Raw genomic sequence first — 6136 nt, forward strand, 5'->3', positions numbered from 1 at the left:
AAGAGACATTAGCTCTTAGTTACTGTGCGATACCACGCCAGTGCTTCGCGTGTGTATGATGTCTGGTCTGTAATTTGAAAGTCTCTTCCATCGCTTTGAGGAGGTGATATGACCAATATATTTGAAATTGTTGATTACTGTTGCAAAAGGTTATCCAAACTGTGAAGATAAGAAGCACCTTCAAGCACTTGAAGGAGTCTTATTTGTTTGGTGATACACTTTTCACCGCCACATGATGTCATGGATCTAATTTCAAGTGATTAGTAACAATGGCAAAACAGTCATTGAAATAATCTTTGATAGAGGAGGGAACTCTGGGACCATAAGAAGAGGCTGTGCTATTAACAATTTCTCACCATTAGTGAAGTCTTAGTCTGCAGGCTTCACCACGACACCAAACCTGCTTCTATCTTTGCTTTCCAAAGAGGCATCCCAGCTCTCTGCAGAGGGGTAGCTTGCCTGAACGCAAATCAACAGCATTTTTCTTCTTTTTAATTTGAGTAATCTCGGGTTTACTGTCTTCACAGTGTACTTGACTCACCCCTTTTAAATAAAACTACCCTCCTGCTTTCATTACTGAACCATCTGCTTATTGGGGAAGCCTGGAAGAATCAAATCTGAACCATCTTACATTTCAAATGAACTGTTTTACCACCTTTCCATTATTTTCTAGACCTGCCATAAGTTTTTGTTTTTAAGGGTTTTGGGACCAGTTGAGCTGAACCCACGTCCTCGTTTGCTTTTTGGGCTGGGAGCAGGGATATTTCACTGAAACAGTCTTGCACATCCCAGTTTGCTTGCTGTTCAGAATCACTCAGAACGTGTATACTCTTTTGGGCATATATTCTGGTGGAAGAATCACAAAAGTGTTGATTGGAAGGGACCTAGTCCAACCTCCTGTTCAAAGCAGGATGATTGCCAACGTTAGGAGAGAGAGCACAGCCGTGGGTGTCTCCATGTGCAAAGCATGATGGATAAAGGCCATCTGTGACACAGCCTTTGATAGAACCACCTGGATTTAACAATTCAAGACCTCCTTACAGTCCCAAGTCTGGTGTCTTCAATTGCTGTCTTGTGTATGGTCCTGTTATGCCTATAGGAAGTAGACTGCCATTACCTGGTATTTCAGAAGTGATCCTCAGCTAAATGACCTAATCAGTGCATTTTAGAAAAAAAAGCAATTCCTCTATTAGATCAGTTCAAGAAATCATGCCATTCAATCCTTGTCTACAAGAAAAGTGCCATAACTGCTCAAGAACAGGGTGACTTGCACTTTGGGAAGCTCTCTCCTTCCCTGGGAAGGAATGGCCAGCTAATGCCTTCAGGATCTTTCCTGCCTATGTGAGAAGCTACTTCCAAAAATTAGGGAAGAGGACCAAAACAGCATTCTTGAGCCTCGCAGATTCCCTTTATGTCCCTCTGTATGTTCTCCTATACTGCACGCATACATTCCATAAGAGGCCATCCAGGCCCAGACCGATTATGTTGCCTGCATATCAGGAGGCTCTTGAGACCCTTCTGCCCTGGCATAAAAGAAAGAAAATGCTCAAGGTTGCAAAGTTTCAAATGCTCCTGTGGTCCAGAAGGCCAGAAAACAGCATGAGATTGGCCCATGCCATGGAAAATTTCAGCTCGTCAGTTTGACAGCTATAAGCAACAGCAAACAGCATCTATAGTGGGAGGTGTCAAGCAAGCGTCTCTAGCAGACAGCACCACTAGCTCTACCCTGTAATGCGAAGTAGGAAATGATCTGGCAGGTTCTGTAGTAGTTATTATGGAAAATCTCTATCAAGTGGAAAATAAAGAGAACCTACCAGTTTCTAAAGAGTAAGGTGAGGGAGAAGGATTTGTTCCAAAAAGCTGGAAAGAGATAAGTGAGACAGTAAATGAAACAGCTCAACATTCCCCCTTATTGGCTTTTTTTCCGCAGAAACAACTCCTGCAATGACACTATGTTTTAGCCATCACCCCAAGTGTGCTACCACACTGCTGCATTGCAGATATTTCAGGACCTCATCTTGGGCTTTCCCTAATTTCGCTCAAGGAGAGGAGACACCTCTGGGATGCTCCTTCAGCCCCAACAGCAACCAGCCCCACAGTAGGCAGCGTTAACCCCGAGAAAGCAAATGATGAGCTGCTGCTTTGCATGGAGGAGGCATTTTCCGCCCTGTTGAGGCCACTTCACTAGGACCACACAGCATCCAGCAGTCTTACCTGCACAACACTTGCCACTCTATAAGGTATGCTTGTCACCTTCACTTTATGTTGACAGCATATGGGCCACCCATTTTTCTGTAACCTACCTGGGTTACAGTGCAGCTTGCAAATCATCTCAGTCAGATGGGCTATAAGCATGTCACCAACCACCTGAATATCACTGTTTTTTTACCAGATAAGCTGCAGAACTCAATGGCTGGGATTAAAGCTTGTTGTTTCTCTACTCACTAATGTGACTATGGTGAGAGATGACCCAGGAGTTGGTGGGGAGGCACTTCTGTCCCTCTATTGCACACTCTAGATAGGTAAGGAAGAAAACATGCCTAAGTACTACAGAGGATGGAAATGTTCTTGGGTACCCATCAGTGGGTCCCAGTCCGCATCAGTGGGTCCTGGTCCTTCTCTTCTGTACCAGCACCTTTGTTGAGTCCAACAGGAGACAGCTCTTGCCCAGGGCCAGCAGGGATGGCTCAGTGCCCAGTGAGGGGCCATATGACCCAAGAAATATCCCACATTCTGCCCTGCCTCCATGCTGCTTCCTGGCTACATGGGAACAGTGCATGTATGTATCAGACATGAGCCTGAAATGCTCACAGTGACACGCAGCTACCCAAAGGTGCCAGGAAGATCCTCCTGGCATGAGGACATGCTCTGGTGTCATCTGCCTCCATAGTTGTGTCCCTACCTGGCCCGAGACATAAACGCATTGCTTCTGCTGCCTTCTTATCCCTACCTTGCTGCTTTATTTGTGTGACCAGTTCTTCAGGTGTGGAAAGACCTGCCTTATGCTTCCCTCTCTCTTTGATTGAGGCTGCAGAGTGGCTGATCTGGGACAAATCTACCCTTTCCTTGCTTTGGTCACAAAAAAGCCAACTAAGAACAAACATCAAGGAATCTGCTGCCAACAGAAGTGTGCCAGGTTCAGATACATATGCCAGTGCACATATAACACACTACTCAACTGTGTGCTGGGCCAGTGATTTTCCAGTAACTATATAAACCGCAGAGAAGTGCCATCTCCCTGATTTTCATGGCCTTTTCTCACTCCTTTTGGGCGTACTTGTCTTATTTTGTCAGGAACTGCCAAACATCAGCAAATGAGCTGAGAACTGCATCACAAACAAACTGTTTGTAGCATCAGGCTGTTGACCAAGATCCTTCCCTTCAACGTATCTGCATCAGAAAAAGGGCATCTATTTTTAAATAAAATTATTGAACATTTAGGTGTTGCTATTTTCATCAGAGATCAATGAATGTTTTAAAGCTTCGGTTCACTTGGTGCTTCTCAAAGAAAACACAGCAGACTTGGGTGAAGGGAAAGCAGCTGTATTACCTATATAAATGCTTCTAAATGTCAAGAGGCCGTTCGTAGGCTCTGGGCACAGATTGGCTCAGAAACAGCTGGAAGTGGAGGGAAACAGCTGGGGTTATGAAAATATACGTGAAGATATGGAGGCAGAGAGGAAGTGTAAATTGGAGCTGATATCTTGGTCCCACTTTGCCTGCAGTGTGCCCCTAATGAAGGAGTCCCAGCCTTTAATGGGTCTTGTAGTCCTTCTGGGAGAACCAAACTAAGTAATAGACTCGTTTTCTTACTAAAGGTAGTATGAAGACTACAGTGGAGTCCACCTGTAATGCCCAGCCATAGGATCTGTCCAGGCTATGATCCTGCAAAGAAATGCAGTGAGATAGCATCACATTTCCAGGGTTTTAAGCATGGAGATATCACCTGCTACTTCAGAAAATGTATGAAAAGGCATGGATACCTACTCAAAATCGATGGGGACGGAGGTATAACCTGAAATGACATAGCAAGATGGGTGGGATACGCGTCAGGTGAGAAAGGGAAGAGCTAAGAGGAATGGCCGCTTGCTGTGGGGTGAGTGCTGTGGCAGAGGGCAAGTCAGAGAAATGCGGCAGCAAGAGGTGAGGTCAGGTCCCACAGAGGTGAGGGAAAAGTGGCATTGTCTGGACGCCAGGATGGATGGATGGAAGGAGCAGCAACGAAGAGAGAAATCACGCACTGAGTGGGCAAAGGCTGCTGGGACTACTCAGCCATGGGCATGCCGTGAGCAGAGTATGAAATGCTGCTGCATTGCACAGAGATGGATGCTCCTTCCTTCCTACCCTTCAGGTGGCCACAGGGAGCTTATGGATCCCAAGGACTATGGCTGTAGGTCGGGAAGGATGTGGGCAAGAGAAACACAGTAATCTTGGATGAATCATCTGTCCTCAATGCTGGGAGATGGAACACAGGTTCAGGGGAAAATTTACTGGCACTGAACAGTTATACCACCATGGGGGAGTTTGGATTTCATGTGTAAGGTAGGGGGATGGAGGCAGACACAGTTTCATCCCCTCCTACAATGAACCCAGCTGGTGGCAGGGCAACTGGCTATTGTGGCCAGAGGCCCAGGACGCAATCAAACGCCACCTTTGCAATTTGGCTGCAGGGTCATCTGGAAGGAGCAGGAGAGCTGGTGACAAGGACACATCCTGTGGCTTGCACCAGGACAGGAGGCCTCCTAAGCCTGACCCAGCCACCCGAGAGCCACACTTTACAAAGAAGATGGATAATTCACAATGAATCCTGACATTATTTTATCTACAGATTCCACCTGACATGATTTCACCCTATCTAGCATCATTTGATCCACTTCTAAATCCAAACTTCAATAGGCAGTTACCTAAAAAACCCGCAGTCCTCACATGTAAGAGGCTAGAAGCTAGAGTTCAAAGCATAAAAGCCCAGTAGGTCAATTTGAAGTCACACCCTTGTAATTAGAGGGAAAAATTAAGACCGTTAACTCAGAGCCACATGAAGCTGTATGCATTCAAAAAACACTAATAGTGTTTTATTCAGAAAAAATAAACAGCCTTGCCTGGAATGAGATTAACATTCACATGAGATGACATTTGCCGTGATTGTGTGTGGCAAACACATTTTGCCCCAACAGTATAGGAGGGTGTGTGTAATCCTCATAGAGGCAACAAGACTCCCAGCTCCTCCCAAATGCCTGCACGGCCATTCCCACTGACCTGTCTTAAGTTTCTGCTGGTGTTGAGTTGATCTTTGGTTCTCCCTTCAATTAGTTTATTATTTTCTGGTTTAGCTTTTCTATCAGTCCATCTTATTTAAACTACACCCTATAAATTATCTTTTTTTTTTTGAGCTTTACATTTTTTTCTAGGAGACTTTCTAGACTTCAGCCAGATGGGGCCTCTCTTCTTTCCCTTGGCTCGACTCACTGTGAGGAAAATAAAAGTCTCCTCTGTTCTCTTTGGACAGGTTTCCAGCATTTGTAGGATGGCTTATCTGGAAGGAGCATTTCATATTCTTCCATGCTGCAACAGACTTCACAGACAAGAAGTGCAAGCATCTTCACCACTGAAGATAAAACCAAAACTTAGAAATGTCTCTTCCATCCCTCTATTAGACCAAGACAGAAGACAGAGCTTGGGCACTCTCCCTTCCCCACCATCCATGACCTCTAGAGAAGTCTTTACTCTCCAAGTTCTTTCTTTCATAGGACCACAACAGCCAGAATGGACATCCGACTGTCTCTGGTCCAGCAGCCCGACAGCTTGGATCAGTTCATCAACACCTTCTCCAGTCTGGAGCAAACTGTCTCCAAGGATGGAGATCCCACACCTCATTGGGGTCATTGGCCCCGTTGAACTATTTGATCACCGCCCTCTCCGCCCCCCCCAGGCCTTTGCTGAGCAATCACCTGCAGTTATGATGAAACCTTTATCAAACGAATATTACAGAAGCAGGCAAGGAGGGGACTGTGCCCACGTGGGTCGTCCTTTGGGCCCTGCTCACCTGTCTCTCTCTCTGGACAGCTGGTTCTTCACAAAAGGTAGTGCTTGAAGTTGCCCACAGTGAATGCACAGAGACAGGCACTGAGAAATAAAA

The sequence above is a fragment of the Phaethon lepturus genome, unplaced genomic scaffold, assembly GCF_000687285.1.
Source record: "Phaethon lepturus isolate BGI_N335 unplaced genomic scaffold, ASM68728v1 scaffold13954, whole genome shotgun sequence".
Taxonomy (NCBI): Eukaryota; Metazoa; Chordata; class Aves; order Phaethontiformes; family Phaethontidae; genus Phaethon; species Phaethon lepturus.